This window comes from Mesocricetus auratus, unplaced genomic scaffold (genome assembly GCF_017639785.1).
Source record: "Mesocricetus auratus isolate SY011 unplaced genomic scaffold, BCM_Maur_2.0 Super-Scaffold_100023, whole genome shotgun sequence".
Taxonomy (NCBI): Eukaryota; Metazoa; Chordata; class Mammalia; order Rodentia; family Cricetidae; genus Mesocricetus; species Mesocricetus auratus.
The window spans coordinates 32,002,452-32,021,674 of record NW_024429204.1 but is presented as its reverse complement, the minus strand read 5'-3'; the positions used below and the strand labels follow the sequence as shown (position 1 = coordinate 32,021,674).

The 19,223-nt window shown below is 37.7% G+C and overlaps 1 pseudogene; it reads left to right on the top strand.

Moving 5' to 3' along the window:
- Window positions 1-18,358: 18,358 nt before the first annotated feature.
- On the top strand, window positions 18,359-18,924 carry LOC121133598 (annotated as a pseudogene).
- Window positions 18,925-19,223: the final 299 nt, after the last annotated feature.

The following is a 19,223-nucleotide window of genomic DNA, read 5'->3' as shown; positions in this document are numbered from 1 at the left end:
TTGGAAGTGAAAGTCAGGTCAACCAGGATAGGCAAAACAAACACTGGTTATTCAAGTTGGAGAGTACCAATGAAATAATATTCATTACACATTCTACAAAAGTGCTTTCGGAAACAAAAAGTAACAAATGAGGTAGGTAGGCCTCAGGTACAGGCCTGCAGTTCTGTCTACTTAGAAGCTGAATGTGAGGATTTCAAGGCCTATGTGAACTTCAGAGCAAGTTTAAGGCCATCTTGGGCAATTAAGAGGGACTATCCCAAAACAAATAGGAAAAACAGAGTTTTTGTGCATTATCTGCCCAGTGTAAGACCCTAGGTTCAATAACTAATTACAGAAAAGATAAAATCAAAATTTTGTTTCTGCTGAAGATATTTGACTTCTGGGAAAATTAGTAGAAAATGTAGAGTTTATTCAGTGCCTCTGTGCTGACCCTATGGCTTACTGAGTGTAAAAATGTCATATTGATGAAATACACTGTTTATTATTGAATATATCCTCGCTTCAGTCATACTCTTGTTTTTGCCCACAGCCATGGATTTACTAGAAGTCTAGTGACATGTATCCACCATCATTATATTATAGAGATTGGTTTCCCTGCTCTCAAGCCCTTTGTATTCCAACCTTCTATCCCTCTGCTCCTTCCATGGTTGCTTACTAATCATTTTACTCTTCCTGTGATTTGGCCTTTTCATAATATCAGGTTAGTAGACTCATACAATATGTAACCTTTTTATACTGGCTTCATTAACTTAGTAGCTTGCAATTAGGGTTCCTCCACATACTTGAGTATGTTAGTAGCTCATTTTTCTTACAGTTGAATAACATCCTACTGCCCAAGTATATCAATGTATACTTATGCAACCTTCTCCTGAAGAACATATGGGTTTCTTCTGTGCTTTCACAATAATGGGCAAAGCTGCTCTCATCACTTGTATTCAGGCATGTATAGTTATAGCAAGAAACTCAACAGGGGAATCAACTGCTGAGAGAGAAGTGAGTTCAGACCCATAGGAAGCTCCCAGACTATGTTCCTATGTAACTGCTCCATTCTGGACTTCTAGCAGCACAGGGACAGGATTCCTGCTGATGCAGGACAACTCTACTTCCCACTGTCTGTATGTGAGATTTGGGTCACTCTAGTATGTTTTCAATATACCTAGCTGTGGCTTTAATTTGCATTTCTGCTTATATGATTATCTTGTATCTCTGTTTACCATGTTTGTAAAAATATTTCTTGAAATCCTTATTACACTACATGCTTTATTTTCAAACATCAATTTTATTTTGATAAATTGGTAACTATATATAAGCAATTCAATTTAAAATATGACATAAAGTTAAACTACAGTAGTAAAGTACCCTAGAGGTCTTTAAGATACTGCTCTAACCACCAAATACTATTTAGATTTTCTTACTGTATGAAGAGATATATATTCTTTATGTTATAAAATAAATTTCCTAAGGAATAGTTTCTTCTCACTAGGTCATTTAAAAATTGACATGTTCCAAAATAAATATGTGTAAGAAACATATCAAGTACACAAAGAAAATGTGAATAAGAGAAACAATGTTATAAACTTTATATTGAGACTTAATTCAAATTAAAACATTATGCTACTTATGTTTTCATCAGTTAGTATAATTCAAGAGCAGATCCTTCTTATGCCATTTACAATGCTATGAAATTTTGACTTTAATGGAAATTATTTATTCAATACATCTGCCAACCTTTTTGTAAACTATCATGCATAGGCAATTGTTTTGTAACTAAAGAGTTGGACAAGACATTGTTTTCCACATTGCACTTTAATCATGTTTCTCTTTCATGGATGACTCTACTTAAAGGCATTCAGCCTTTGATAGGTGGATCATTCTCTCACAATAATACTTTTTGTTATCCATATCTCCTTAGGTTTTCAAGTATATTATTTCTGAATTCTAAACATAGCAACACAATTTTATAAACTTGGGTGAACCCTTTTTATTTGTCAACTTTGGGTTTCTACAATGAAAATGAAACACCAAAAAAGACCTGAACATGAGAGAGATGTATTTTACTCCATTTCAGATCTTCAGTGTCCACTGCTAGATGTGGGCAAGTGGGGAGGGTGAGGAGTAGTTTGACCTTTGCATAGGTGATAATACATCATGCTGGTGACAGGTATAAAGCATGTGATCATGGAATGATAAGTTGTAGGCAGAGAATAGATTATTCCCTTACAGTATCCCTACTACCACAACTTCCATGGAGTAACAAGAAAATTGCCTTACATCCTCCATGATTTAGGACTTATTTACTTTTTAAAAAGTTCGCCGATTTCAAAGGGTGCTTTATGTGAATAATAATCATCTCTTAATGCCCTACAATCCCACCTCTTAAATCATATTTGCTGTCATGTTCTTTATCTAAGATAATACTTTGTTGAGCTGGTTGTAACTTGGACATTTCCTTTTGAAGAGTTTCAGTTCTAACCAAAATTCCATGAAGAACAGAATCACTCTATGTTTAACCTTAACCTTATCCCCTTGGCATCATGCTTATCTTGGGTACCCAAGTTGTTCTGATGGATTGTCTTGAATTCAGTTTTGCTGTAATAAGGGCCAAAGAATCATTTATATACATACATATACACATGTAAATCACTCTCTATTTTATCCACAGAGAAAAGGTCTCTCTGTTTACTGATATAGTTATTCTGACTACCCTATTTCTTCTGAGATTCTCTGTCTCTGTGTTACAAGTTTTGGAATTAAAGCAGACAACAATACCTTCCTGGAATTTACATGGGGTCTGAAGGTCTGGATTCTGGTCCTTATGTTTGCATGACAAATTCTTTAACCACTGAGCCAGATCCCCACTCTATGAAAGCATCTTTAAGGCAGTCAGTATCATCATTAACAGTCTCTTAAAAATTAACCAGTGCCGAGGGATGTGAGTTTATTACAGGTCACATAGGAACCAAGGCCTTTGTCTATCTAGTGGATAATGCTGTCTCCATTTCTTTATAATAGAATAGACACCACCTTCAGTATTGTATTCACTATTAGTAAGACTACTTGGCTTTGGCCTTAACATATCTGCATCCAGTCTATATTCTATTATTGTGGCCAGCAATGTGCCACAAAATGGATATAATAGAGGAAATTCATGGGGATGTATTAGGCTACACGTAAGAAAAAAAACACAGAACTAATTCTCTACAATGAAAAAAAAAATAAAAGGGAAAAATCAGTAAATCCCTCTCCATAATCTGTGACTCTATAAGCCATTCTCAAGTGCACTACCATTAACCCAAAATTCCCACTAGATAAATAGACCTTGCAAAGACTCAAATTAGCCCTCAGAGAAACTCAATCACTTGGCACACCCTTTAGATCAATGATCCAAAAAGTCATAGGTCTGTTTTTTTGTCATTTTATTGATAAAAATAATATCCTCAGGATTTTCTACTATCCTGATATTTTGCTATTTGGATTTTTCAACACACACACACACACACACACACACACACAGAGAGAGAGAGAGAGAGAGAGAGAGAGAGAGAGAGAGAGAGAGAGAGAGAGAGAGAGAGAGAGAATTTTCTTTTCTCCAAGTGAAAAACCAACCGTTTTCATATCTGCCCAAAGAAATTACAGTATTTTCCATTACATCCTTGTAAGCCTGGGTTATTTATTGACCCACAAATATTTCAGTTCACATGCAGCACCTGGATGCTCAATGAAGTCTTACATTTTACACGATTTTCCATCTGGTCTCACCAGAAAATACAAATCTGGACTTGATATAAATGTCAACCACTTCTTTATGTTCAGATTAAATTATTTCCAAATTTGGTGAAAGTTGTTAGGCTCCCATGCTCCTCTTGATCATCTAGCTATACCCTTCTACCATCCCAATGTGCCATCAACTCCATGTGAGGGAAAACGTGATGAATCTGTGGCAGAGGGAGGAGGACCATGCAAGGAAAATTAGGAAGCAGCACATGTTTCTTACATTTTCCCTCCTTGTACCTCTTATGTTAACCCATGTATATAAGTTCCCCCTAACCCCACATTCCTGTTTTTAGTTCTGTCTTCATAAGGAAGCAGATAGAGCAAGGGATGTTTGCTAATTGTGAGTCATATTAGATGTCTTTGCTTTTTACATGGTCCCAATGTGCTCTGGGAAATTATTGCAATCACACAGAAAAGATGAACGTTTGTGTACCCTACAAGACCTGTTTTTTGGAACATCACTACGGAGAAGAGATGTGAGTTTTCAAGTGTCTCATGACACATTCACAAGGGTAGATGCCTACCATTTGTTTGAATGGGAATGTGATTGCTTAGGTAACTTTTACATGGACTAGAGTCTTGGTGGTATAATTGTTTTGTCTGTCTTAACTGCCTCTTCCTTCTTTCTTGACTAGTTTTGAAGGCTTTGGCTGGAACTTTAACTGTCTACAACCATTGCTATTTATAGTCTGGTTACTCTTTCAACTTCAATCTTGGGATGAATACATAAAACAAAACAAAAAATCAGAGGAGTTAGTTACTACCACACTATTTTTACAGCCCCAAATCCCTGAGCATATCTACTTTCCACTCTTCACCTTTAAGAGACTGCATATGTTTGCTCATATATAAAATGTCAGGATGTCTAGCAATAATGAGCACATGGCTAAAGGAAAAGTTCTTTCCCCCTCCCACTCAGAAGAGTAAGAAAAGTATATAAAATAAAAAACATGACTAGATTTATATCAGTAATTTCTTCCAGATTTTCTCTAAGGAAATTAACAGTGTTGTGCTAGAGAATCAATGTTCAGGACTCACAGAGTATGTGATTTGCATTTTTCCCAGCCTATGCACCAATTGTATGAAAAATAACTCTAGTCTTTAGATAAACCATGGAAAGAGAGTACTGCACTTTCTATTTGGAGGATGCAGATCTTTAGTAATAGAAAAGAAGAAATCACTTTCCACCAGTGATGCCTGTTTAAAATCCTGCCTTAATTACATATTTCTTAGAGATGACAGTGAAACCTGCATAGTGTACCTCTCAGATCATTACACCGTGATTCCAACTTTATCTTCCCAGTCTCACATTCCACATGGAGCTACTCATTCCCTCTCCCCAAAATCTTGAGGATAACTTTTCTCTTTATGTTTCTATGCCCATGACTACCTTGATTCTAACGTGAAGCCAGTTGCTATAATTTATTAAGAATATACGACTCAATCATTGGCAGTGGCAAAGAATCCAATACATTGTAAAAGAGGGAGTTAAGTGGAAAGATAATAACAGGTAAACACATACTATCTCAACAAAATCATCATGACAGAGACAAAGAAGAGTAATGGTAATTATACAAATAGCATTAAGTATTGTATGCTTTGTGAACATTGTAAAGAATGCTCACATGGATTGTGACATTTGATTCTTAGTCACTAAGTAGATAGAAAATAGTTATAATTTCCTATACATATGCATCTGTTTATTAAATAACTAACTAATTTCCTCCTATATTTGTCTCAGCCTCTTTTTTCTCATGGGCTGATATTACTGAAGAGTACACAGTATTTATACATCTGTCTCTTATAAACATCCAGTCTGTACTTGAACCCTGTATCAGTCAAGGGCTAGCTAGTTTTATGTTTTTGCTTGCATATTATGGTAGTCATACACCTAGTTTGCTGGTTAGTTATAGGAGTCAAGATTTATGAGTATTAATATATTTGGCATATGTTAAATTGACTTTTAGTTTGTGTTTAAATGTATATCAAACTTTATAAATAGAAGCTGAATGGACATATCAGTATAGAAGTAACATCTAACTTGATGGAGATTGAAAGATGTCTAAGAGAATTCTCTGCTAATGTATATGGATAGCTAAGAGTTAGAAAGGAAAGTACTTCTGATTCAAATAAGACAGAAAGGGTCAGTTGAAGATTTGAACTACAAGGCTGTGAGAAACTAAGAATCTTAAAAAGATTAATCTTTCAAGGTTATATGTAGAAAATGCATCTGAGGCAGAGAACAGTGTCATTCCAGTTCATTCCAATTATGCAAAGTTGACATGAATATCTTGATATACTTTTTCATAGGTACACCTATATAGATCATATTTGATAAAAACAATCTAAATTTTCAAATAACATATGAGGATTTAAGAGCTCCTTGTCCCCATTCCCAAGGTCCAGAGAGTAGGAGACTGAGGTAGATTCATGCATAGCAGACAATTCCTTTGATGACAAGCGAGGTACAGCTGGAGACTGTAGTGAGCGAGCCAATCAGGTTCTGAAGTTCACCAAGGGCAAACCCTTCTGCCATGAAAAAAACACAGAAGAATCGAGGCAGGTATGGGGGAGTCTCCACCTCTGTCCAGGTAAATTCTGTCAAGTTTTACAGCGAGTGATGTGTGGTCATCTTAGCAAAGATGGTGGTGATGGACAGCTGGCCAGTCACCTCCAATGGACCCAGAAACTCAATGTTGTCAGGAGAGGGTCTTGCAAGGATAGATTTGAGCAGGTCCTGAGACTGTCATCACATCACATATATATATATAAAATTAGAAACAAACTTGCTACACATGTCAATCCCAGCTCCTTCTCCCTCCCCTCCTCCCCGGCTCCCCACCAACTACCCCAATCCCCACCTTCTGGGAGTGTGAGGCCCTTCATGGGGGAATCTCAAAAGTCTGTCATATCAACCAAGGCAGAGTCTAGGCCCTCCCCCATGTGTCCAGGCTGAAAGAGCATCCCTGCATGTGCAATGGCCTTCCAAAGTCCATTCAGATGCCAGGGATAAATACTGATCTAGTACCCGAGGTCCCAAACATTGCCGAGGCCTCCTCACTGACACCCACATTCAGGGGGTCTGGATGAGTTCGACCTTTCAGCCATCAGTCTGGGATCCATGAGCTCTCCCTTGCTCAGGTCAGCTGTTTCTGTGGGTTTCACCAGTCTGGTCTTAACCCCTTTGCTCATCACTCCTCCCTCTCTGCAACTGGTTTACAGGCGTTCAGTTCAGTGTTTAGTTGTGTCTGTCTGCCTCTGCTTCCATCAGCCACTGGATGGAAGGCTCTAGGATGGCATACAAGGTAGTTGTCAATCTCATTATTGGGGGAGGGCATTTAAGGTAGCCTCTCCACTATTGCTTAGGTTGCCAGTTGGTGTCATCCTTATAGATCTCTGGAAATCTCACTAGTGCCAGATCTCTCCTCAAAACTATATGGCTCCCTTTTTTATGGTATCTCCTTTCCCACTCTCCTTTATTCTTCCCTCAAATCAACCTTCCTTCTCTCCTCTATTCTTCCCCCGATCAATCTTGCTGCCTCCCCATGTCCTCCTATCCCATTCTTTTCTCCCCCTCACATTTCCCCAGATCCCTCTCCCCTCCCTCCAAACTCCCAGTCAACTCAGGAGATCACATTCCCCTTCTCTGGGGTACTATGCATATCTCTCTTAGGGTTCTCCCTGTTTCTCAGACTCTTTGGAGATGGGATTGTAGGCTGATACTCCCCTGCTTCATGTCCAAAATCCATATATGAGTGAGTACATACCATGTTTGTCCTCTTGTGGCTGGATTACCTCATTCATGATGGTTTCTTCTAGTGCCATCCATTTGCCTGCAAATTTCAAGATTCCATTGTTTTTTTCCTGCTGAGTAGTACTCCACTGTGTAAATGTACCATATTTTCTCTAAAATATACAAACTTTCTTTACTGTACCCACCAGGAAAGCAAGTTTGTATATTTTATATTAAATGATTTCATTTAAAAAAGAAAATTCCTTGTTCATTGCAAATAGCACATGCAATCTGAAGATTAATTTCCAGAAGCTTCATAAATAGTATTGTAATGTGTTCTTCTGAAATACAATTTTATATTGTATCACTGGAGAGGAATGGATTGAACTCAATTATTATTGCATTTTCTAACCTATTAATAAAATATTTTTTTAGTTTTATGAGACAGGGTTTCTCTGTATTGTTTTGGAGGTTGTCGGGCCAGCCCAGCCTCAAACTCACAGAGATCCACCTGCCTCTGCCTCCCGAGTGCTGGGATTAAAGGCATGCGCCACCACGACCCAGCAGCTATTACTAAAATATTAATACATAACAAAGACACCTTTCCCTCTAATTACCTGATCTCTATCTGCAGGGACATTGATGAGCCTCAATTTTTATGCTACTATTGATATAAATGCTCTCTCTCTCTCTCTCTCTCTCTCTATATATATATATATATATATATATATGCTGTGATGTCAGAAAGAAACTGCAAGAGAGAACAAACAGCAATCAAAAGCTCTTGTCACTGCACTTGTTCACCAGAAACAAACATTGATGAGGAAATGAGGAATAGAAATTGGAAGCCTCAACTGTTTGCAGTGAGCATGGGTGGATTGCTTTGGGTCCATCCATCATGGGGATGGCAGCAGTCAGGGTCTCCTCAGTAGCTGCAAGGGACCAGTGATTTGCAGACTGCCACTTGCCTGTGCAGAAAATCATAACTCAGCAGAATATCCCATGTAGTTTTGCAATGCCTGAGCAGCAATTGCCATGGTGAAGAAAAAACAAGAATGCCTGTGCATATTTGCAGATCAATTTTTCTAACATTGTACATTTCATAGAATGACACAGTACAGGGATGTTTATGAATATGGATTAAGAAATTAAGTAGAGGGAAGATCAAAGAGGCACAGGAAGATTGAAAATAGGACTGAATACAATCCCAATAACACAGACTCTCTTGGGGTCTGCAGTTATTCTTATACTGATGTCTCATTACTCAGTGGCTGTAGTCTTCATAAATTATAGGTCACATTTCCTTGGTGTCATATGTATCTTTTACATCTCATTAAATATAACCAGCAATGTTAACCATTAGCTATCAGTGACAAGTTATCAATGTATGAAAATTGATTTCAAAGAAATTATCTGTCTAAGAGAAATGTTTAGGGTTAATGACTTGCAAAATCACTCCGGGGGGAGAGATTTTCCTGTTTATAATACAATGATTTTCTTCTTTTGAAAAGTGAACCACATATGTCAAATTGTATTAGATATAGAATAAACCAACAGATGATGGTTTCCTGGCTTTATAACTCTCAGTCTCCAGTGATAACCGTTTGAAATTTAAATTTATTTATTTATTTATTTTTCCTTTTTATATTTAAGTTAGAAACAAGTTTGTTTCACATGTCAATTCCAGCTTCCTCTCCCTCCCCTCCTCCCCACCAGGCCCCCCCACACCCCACCCAATGGGACAACACACACATATTGACATAAATGAGGTCACAGTGCTGGTAGTCATGGATGTATGGCACATGTAATTTTGTGCTATACACACTTAGCAATGATGGTGAAATTGTATGTTACTAACCTGAATATTTACTATGTCATCTGATTATTGTCTTTGATTATATACATGCTACTCAGAAAAGGAAAAATGTTCACTCTGAGTAAGTGTGTTCTGTTAAACCATTGGCAACTTTGGCTATTTTATATTTTCCATATCACTGGATTCTACCAAGAAGCTACATCTGGCACTGACCTACACCATGTAAGTCAGGCTAACACAATCCTGATAGTCACACAAAAATAACCATCACTGAACAGTACATTCCTCAAAATGTATTCTAGTACTATGGGACACACAGTTGTATCTTTTCTATGAGAGTTAGAAATAAGGTTCTATGATCTTCAATTAAGTAATTACTCTTATCCCTCAGATTCAGCACATAGGTTTCTATCTCTATAACACTAGTACAACTCTAAGTGTCCATAGTGCTTTGTTTTTAATCCCATCTGGCAGCCTCCCCAGTTTAGACCCAGGGAATATACATAGTAGATGATCTTAGCATCATGAGTTCTAATGGCCACAAAGATAACTCCTAGAATCAAGAGAGGTGATGAGTTCTAATAGTAATTACTACCTTTTAATTTCAAGCTAGCACATTTAGGGAGTTTCTATACATAATAAAAGGCTTCATTATGTATCCACCTGGTTATATTAACCTACATTACATGGGGTTTATTTTTTCATTAGTTTCTGTTATAGTAGGACTACTACATGGGGTTTATTTTCTCATTAGTTTCTTGTTATAGTAGGACACAGGGAAATTCTTAACATGATATGGAAGAAGGAAGTTACTGGTAGTATCTCATTTGCCCTTGCTGATCTTCTAACTTACCTGGCTCTAACAGCCTCTGAGTCACAGAGTCCCTATGTCTTGGAGTCTTCTTCAGCTTTAATCCTTTGTGTCAAACTCATAGACTTAGAATTTTAACAAAGGTCCCTGACGTAGGACAAATTCATCACCAAAGTCTTTTTGTCCTCATGGAATTGGATCTTAAGCAGCAGAGCACTGGCATGATTATCTGAAGTCCCTTTATGACTTGTTGCCTACAGATTCCACTACATAGCTTTGGACATGGGCATAGAGCTGTTCCCAGAGACACAGCACTGTAAGATAATCCTTGTGGCATTGCATTTTATAGACCCTTCTGAGACTGTCACTGACACCTGGAGACCATACACAGTAGTAAATAGCAGGTACTACAGTCTTAGATAGAATATTATTGTTAATATTCAGGCATCTGTACCGACCTGCTTTTAGGGTTCTAACAGGATATGCTCACACTTACATCTACTAAGAGCACCACCTGTGCAAATTCACTACGTAATGTTGTAATTAAAAAAAACTGTCATTCAAGAGAAAGATGCAATGCAATACAGCTTGTGTGGAGGATATTTTTATTGTAGGAAAGAGAATAGGAAAGGGGGAAGGGGGAGAAGAGACTGGCTCTGAGGAACAGCAGAAGAGAAGAGAGAGGTAGAGAGAGAGGGGAGAGACAGACAGACAGAGAGAGAGAGACAGAGAGAGAGAGAGAGAGAGAGAGAGAGAGAGAGAGAGAGAGAGAGAGAGAGAGAGAGAGAAAGGTAGAGAAAGGAAGAAAGGGAGAGAGAGAAGAAGAAGGAACAGAGAGAAGCAGGCAGAGAAGCCAAAAGAGGAGGAACAGAGAGAAAGATGGGAGGTGGGCAGGGTCCTTTTAAAAGTGAACTAGTGAATGTGCACAGTTGCTGGTCTTTGTGGTTACACCTGAAGACATATCCTGTCAGAACCCCAAGGAATGACCAATGCAGATGCCTGAATACTAACAACTATATCAAGGTCAAATTATCTCTTAATGGAGTTTCAAGAACAGAACAATGAGAGATATAGTCAAATTTCAAAGAAATTTCCAAGCTTAGTAATTTTAAAAGGAATTGCTTCATACTAAGGCACCAAGGAAATCCATGCAAATCCTAGGGATCAACAAAGCAGCTCATTCATATGGCAGCTGGCAATCGCACATGGTGGACTTGTATCCTTTCAGGCTGGTACACATATAAAGCTAAGTGCCAGATTCCCAGGCTTCACCTCATGACCACAGAAGTCTTGCTTTCTTGTCCTCTATCTGCTGGAGAATTGAGGTAATGCAGTTTGTAATGGAATCTATAAATACTACATTCTTTAGAATCAGGTTGTCAATCACCAGTTAAAAGGTTAAATTTCCAATATCAACAGTAGCTCAGTTAAATTGCTTGGGACCCCTGGGGCAGTTAATTTCAGATAGTGTTCGGTTTCAGGTGTTTTATAATTAAGTGCTATCTTTTCTTTATTTTGATATTATTATTATTCTTGCTACTGCTACAATGTAATGCTGACAAAGTTAAATTATCAGAAGAAAAAGAATGCCTCAAAGATTCTTAGGGGCAATGGAATATTTAGATGCATCACTCTTAATTACAGCCTCATTCAGCTTTTTATCTTTGATAGATGATTTACCAAATATCTTTTAGTATTTTTAAAGACCAGCACAATCAATTTTTCATCATAGAACATAATTATGGGATAAATGTAGAGAACAATAATCCTAAAAGACCACATTAGGAAGAGACTGCCAGATCATTAACTAGAGCCTGAGATCCGGACAGTGCACACACTAACTCAAGTGAAATGAATTCACATACACAAAGAGTAGGTGGATTAGTCTTATTTAGAGGTTTCATCAAGGCAGTCACTTACACATGCAGTCAATTATGAAAATCAAAGGTGTGTCTTTGGAATCACAGAGAAACTAGCTTGTTATCTTTAGCCATGGTACAAGAATAAGTCTTGTATTAAGGAGAAAAATTTCTGAGTTCTGAAGTGGTACAAATGTTTAAAATTCTCAATAAATAAATAAAAATACATACTTAAAACATGTAAAGTATCTTTTTGGTGGTTTGAGGTGTCCCCATAGTCTCAGGTGTTTGAATGCTTGGTTCCTACTTGGTGGCATTGTTTGGGGGAGCTTTTAGGAGATAATGCCTGGTGAAAGAAACTGTGTCACTGTGATGTGTTTGGAAGTTTCATACTCCAACCATCCTCAGTTTTCTCTTTCTGCTTGAGGTTTAACATCTGAATCTTAAGCTTGATGTTCCAATTGTCTGTGAGTTTCTATAATTTCCTGTCGTGCTGTTGATAGGCACATCTCTCTGGAATTGTCATGGTGTTTCATCATAGCAATAGAAAAGCAACTAAGTCAACTCTTTTCAATGTCTAGAAGTATGTTTTCCTCCACCCAACTCAAACACGTTTCCTGAACGTAGTGTGGAGATTAAAGGTGTCTGTCTAAATTTACCTAGGATGAGTCTAAATTCTAATTATGTCATTGGCAAGACTGTGTGTATTTGCTGGTTATTCTTGCCTGATAAATTTTATGGTGCTCTAAGGATATTTTCTTGTGAGTGCATTTCATTTGGGGTCATTATAAGAGTCTTATATCAGGATGATGACATGTTAGCCAACTCGTAGATGCATCACTACCTTGACAACATCTGTGAGTCCTTAAGCTATGATGAGAATCCAATATACATAAAAGGATGAGGTAGTATATGAACCATATACAATATGTCACTGCCTGGCACACCACAATGGTAAAACTTTCATGAAATTGTCATTGCTGTTATTTCCTGACAGACGTCAATCCCTGGCATCTTTCAACTTATGACCTACTCCTACAATATTCCATCTTTGGACATGAAAAGATTTAGCTTCTAGCACTTTCTTACTCTTCATGCATTTATGCTTAAATGATGTTCTCATATTTACCATGACAACCAGCTTGCTTATAGTATGTTTTGACTTCAGCCTTGTTTCTTGCTTTACTTCTGTATCACAATCATCAGTTTGCACCTTGATTATAATGAGGATTTTGGCATTTTGTGTTCATTTTCTCATGACCAAAATCTGTCATCACTTGCCCTCATTCTCAGTGACTTATATTCTTTTATTAGTTCTTTGTCCTCTGTGTCCCATTTTTGTTTTCAACACCTTAGTATAGTAACCCATAAAAGCTTCTGATGACTTTGGCGGACTTTGTTGGCTGGTTTTGTGTCAACATGAAACAAGCTAAAGTCATCAGGGGAAGGAGCCTCAGTTGAGGAAATGCTTCCATGAGATCCAGGTGTAAAGCATTTTCTCAATTAATAATCAGTGGAGAAGGTACCAGCCCAGCCCATTGTCGGTGGTTCCATCTCTGGGATGGTGGTACTGGGTTTTATAAGAAAGGAGGCTGAGCAAGCCATGGTAATCAGTCCAGTAAGCAGCTTCTTTCCATGGCTTCTGCATCAGCTCCTGCCTCCAAGATCTTACCCTGTTTGAGTTCTTGCCCTCACTTCTTTCAATAGTGAGCACCAATATAGAAGTGTAAACCAAAAAGATCCAATTCTCCACAACTTGCTTTGTTCATGATGTTTTGTCACTGCAATAGAAACCCCAGCTAAGACAGAGACTTAGCTTAATTATCCACCATTGGGCTATAGCTAGTACCTGCATCTACACTGGGACTTTCCACTTGATCCTTTGATACTTAATGTGATTTGTCTTTAGAATTTATTTGAAATTTAGTAAGATATACAGGAAGATAAGATTGTCTAACATGTGAGCAGGCAGCTTCATGGGCTGACTGGTATCTGAATTAAATAAAAGAGAGGAAGAAAGAGGAGCATCAATGTCCATCTTCAACTGCTCTCTGACCATGGGCACATCATGGTCCAACTATGTCCATGCTCCTATCGCCTTCACCATGAATAACTATGTAATTTATTTTGTTTTTAATTTTATTTTAGGAACAATCTTATTTTACATAGCAATCCCTCCATTCCCTCGCCCTCTATCCTTCCATGCTCCCCACTGATGTCCCCAATCCACCACCTCTCACTTCCCAAGGACAGTGAGGCCATCCATGGGGATCATTAATGTCTGGCACACAGTTTGGGGGAGGGCCTAGTCCCTCTTTCCTGTATCTGGGCTGTAATAGTATCCTTTCATAGGGAATGAGCTCCCAAAATCCATTTGTGCACTAGGGATAAACACTGGCTCCACTCTTAGAGGTTCCATAGACTTCCTAGGGCCCCTAGCTAGCACCCATATTCAGAGGTCTTGGTTCAGTCCAATGCTGGTTCCTCAGCTTTACAACTAGGGTCTCTGTGCTCTCATACCTACATGTTTTTTCTCTTTCCTCATGGCTCTCTATCATGCATTGAATCACTTCTCAGTTCTGATTTCTTCAAAGGTAAAGGTAATTGAACTTATTCTTATATCAGTACTTGCACCCACCCCACATAAATCCTTCTTTCTATCCTTAAGTCATTTTGTCAGGCATGTTGTTACATGAGAAAAGTAACTAATACAGTAAGTGAATCAAAAATTTAACTTTTATGCTGATTACTGTGGAATAAATATTGGAATAATATTTTCAATCTGTGCTTTAGAAAAGCAACATAGATGTCCTCATAAGCCTCACTACAACATAAATGCACTGTTACAATGAAATCCTCTTCAGTGAAACAGCCAGGTTTTGGTTTTGGTGGCCACAAAATTCCTGTGTCAATCAAAGATGGCCTCTAATCCTAGAAATCTTAACATTGATCTTGGGATTCAAATATCTTGTCACCAAATTAATTACTTACAACTAAATTTTCCTTTTACATCTTCAAGCAAAGTTCACTTTATCTGGATTCATTTGACATCTTACTGCTCTGTGATCAGCTCTCCAAACCCAAACTGACAAATATAGATTGCCAGGTACTCTTGGATAAAAGATATGCAGGACTTTAAAAAGGGGAATTTTCCATTTCCAGGGGGGAATAAAAGAGTAGAATTCAGAAGAAATAGAGTTTGATGTGTCTGCAGAGTAAAGACCCCTGACCTTGTACGAGCAAGCTTGGCACTTCTCACTGTAATGCTCCTTGACTATCTTGATTTTTCAACTCCCCAGCCATCGACTGAGATGTGACTGGTGAAATCACCAGAGAGCCTGTAGCTATTCCACACATATATAAAATTACAAAGAAAAGAAGAAAAACGGACAAGGGTCAGAGGCAGGAGGAATACCTATTTCAAAAGGAGATGCTGAAGGATGTAGTGTCAGCAGAGGAGATCAAGAGAATATGCTCTCTGATGTTTGGAGGAGGCAAGTCTTATGGAATATCAAGGGAATGGAGGAGTTGACTGTGTTTTTGTCTGATAAAAATTGTAGTCTTAAACTGGTAGTTTCTTAAGTATTATATACTCAGATAACCCAACTAAATTTCTAAAAGCAAGGCTATAAGTCAAAGAATGTATATTTTTAAATTCCCTAGAACAAATATGGCAGTATTATTTTATTTTATTTCTCTAGAAACATATATAGAGTGGTGATAAAAATAATAATGACCTCCTCAGAGTTATCACAGATCACAAAACCAAACTCCAAAACCAATCAGGAAGCAGTATGGATTTCCTCTTTAAGCAAAGTCACTGTAGATTAATGAAAAAACAACAAAAATTAAAAGCAAAAATAAAAACAGACAAAATATTCTGAGGATGTGATGAAAATAGATTTCTATCAATTAGAAGAATATTTTTGTGACTGTTTCAATAGTGAACCAACACAGCTGATATAGTGTAATTCAGGAAAATCAAGATATTATGTAGAATAACAGAAGTCATAATTATATGTTCCTATAACTCTTATAAGTCAGATGAATTTCAATTCACAATAAATTTCCAAGAGAACAAAGAAGCAGGTTGTGTTCTCAGACAGGACTCAATGGTCCTCAGTTGTGACAAAATACTTTCACCATCCTTAACCTTTGACCAAGTATCTTTCTTCATCATCCTTCAGGTGGTTCTCATCATTACCAAAGTATCTCATATGCTTTCTCTTTGTACTGCTGAAAGTCCAAGGTCAAAACTACAACATCTGAAGTCCTTCTCTTGTTCTTCATTTTTACTCTTCTGTAGAAAACACAATAGACATCCTAGGCTCTAGAGTCAGGTCCCAATATACTGCTTATTACTGTCTCCAGAGACTGATAACTTTTGCTCAACATTTATCCTTTGCCTCTGTTATCTATCCCATAACTGGCTTCTTCCTCTGCCATACACATTCTCTTTGCCTTAAATTATAAATACTTCTCTGAGACTTTTGTGTTTAATTTTTCACCAATCAAGACATGCTTTTTCCTACTATAAAAACATACAAATGATAATCCTACCAAACTTTATTTTGTACACTCCCCCCACCCTATGCACACGTGTGCATGCGCACGCTTGTGCATGTGTGTGTGTGTGTGTGTGTCTGTGTGTGTGTGTTTCTGAGAAGTGCAGGACCTTATTTATTCAAGGCAAGTAATTCTAATATATATTCCTAGCCCACCAGTCATATATTTCTGATACTGAAAATATTTTTTTATATTTGCTACCAAATTGACTCAAGGTTTATTGATGTATTAACTTGTATGAAACAGATGGAATTTTTATTTGTTTGTTTGGTTTTTGAATTCGTGCATAGGAATATTGAGAACTGCTACCAAAGAGCTCAAGTCCTAGGGTCGAGGGACATTTTCTCTTGTCTTGAAGCTGTGATTTAGACTTTCTTTAACCATGATATGCCGTGGTTTTCTTGTCTGTGTTTTGAAGATAATGAAAGGTACATAGACAGATTCTCCTACACTTAGAAGGAATCTAGATGCTCAGAATGCTAAGTATTTAAGGACTTTGTTATTAGGTCTATGTATTCACAGGGGGAGTATTTCTAACACCACTGATTACCTAAAACAGTTGTAGTTTTCAGACCCTCAGAGGCTGATTTTTGAGGACAAGGTGCCTATGTATTTCGACCAAGTAATTCAGGAGAAATAATGACATAAATCTAGGTTTTCTGCGGGTAGCTTTGAAATTATCATCTTGTTATTCTTGATAAATGTATACTATAGGCCCATCCAAATTGCAATAATAACAAGGCCCTGCTGTTATAATTGTAATGTTACATCACATTCTTTATTTGAGTTGCAATGATATTTAGATCAATGTCTATTTTTTTATATCTCAAAAACCTATTATTGTATGTGTTCATTTTGAGTAGAACACAGGGAAAGCCTTTGGGATGTTTAACTGATAGAATGGAAGCCCATGTGTTTTATCATTGATATACTGACATGCAATATCGTTTTGAAGCACCAATATCTTTGAAGGCTGTTTTCATCTACGTCTTCAAGTTCTATGACAGAGTTCTCTGTGTTGCCAAATGTAATAAAGGTACAGGAAACCCGGGACAACTGATTACGGTTTCAGGATATGTTCATAGCAACCCACATGCTAGTGATTCCAGCTTGTTTTTGTTCTCTTCTATTTTACATCTTTCTTCTCATGACTTCTTATCTAATGGGATTGATTCCTGTGTGCATGACTTTACCTTACATGTAAAGACTTCCTCAAATGATTGACAACCCTGAAAATATAATCACTTTAACACAAGTCTCTCTTCCCATCTTCCTTCCTCTCTCACTCCCCTTCCACAGATACATACAGACACAAACCCACACAGACACATGCACACATATAAATGCATAAAGTTACACTAATTTTCTGAAAAACAAAGTTTATTTACTTTCATTTGGTTATTTAAAATACTACTTGTATTCTGAACAAAATCTTCATCATCTTCAGTATTTAATAAAAGTTTCGAGATTGCAGTTTACTCTCTTCTCATTATGTTTTATGAATCTTCATACCCACCCCCATTTAATAATGATTATGAAAACAACAAAAGAGCAAAATAGCCATGATGGAAAGCAGAAATATTGCTTTAAAGAATTAACAGGTATTCAATGGTGAATGTTGTGTTCTAAGATGGATGACACAGATGGGTGGAACAATTCTGCTTAGCATGTGCAAGTTCTGGCTGTGAATCCTAATGTCATAAGAAAAGCATTTGTTAATTACTTATTGTAAGAATGTATCCGTGCTCTTTCTCACACGTGTGAGTTCGTAGGCACGTGGCGGGCCCTGAGACGCCAACATGCCGGTTGCCAGAAGTTGAGATTGTCGCAAAATTTACGTGACTTCACAGATATCCTTCGAGAAGTTGTGTCTTGATGAGGAACTGAAGCTGATCGGAGAATATGGGCTCCAGAACAAATGTGAGGTGTGGAGGGTCAAATTTATCCTGGCCAAGATCTGCAAGGCTGCCTGGGAGCTGCTGACACTGAACGAAATGGACCCATGGTGTCTTTTTGAAGGCAATGCTCTGCTGAGGCGCCACTTGTTCTCATTGTGGTACTAGATGAGGGCAAGATGAAGCTGGATTATATTCTGGGCCTGAAGAATGAGGATTTCTTGGAGAGGCAGTTGCAGATCCAGGTATTTAAACTGGGCCTGTGTGCTTATCCACCAGCGTCATATCAGGGTCCACAAGCAGGTTATCCAGTCCTTCATTGGCTGCTTTGATTCCCAAAAGCACATTCATTTTTCCATCCGTTCTTATGGTGGGGGACGCAAGGCTGCGTGAAGGGGAAGAATGCCAAGAAGCGCCAGGGTGGTACTGGAGCTGGTGATGATGCCTCCCTGGCCTGCAGAATTGTCTAGATTTCCAGTTCACTAATAAAACAGAATTAACAAAAAAGAATTTATTCATGATTTTCCATAAATAAAAGCTCTTTTTAACGAAGAATTAAAGAAAGAGAATGTTACTTAAATGAAGAAATTGACTGCAGTTTCATGGCCCATATGCATGAACTCCACCCCCCATAGGAATTAAGTAATGTATATAATTAAATTAAAACATATGTGACTTACTAATATGAATATATTTAATGTCCTCAACCCCTACAATAGCAACTTTTACACAACTGTAGCATTGTTCACATATAGTCCAAGCTACTTGA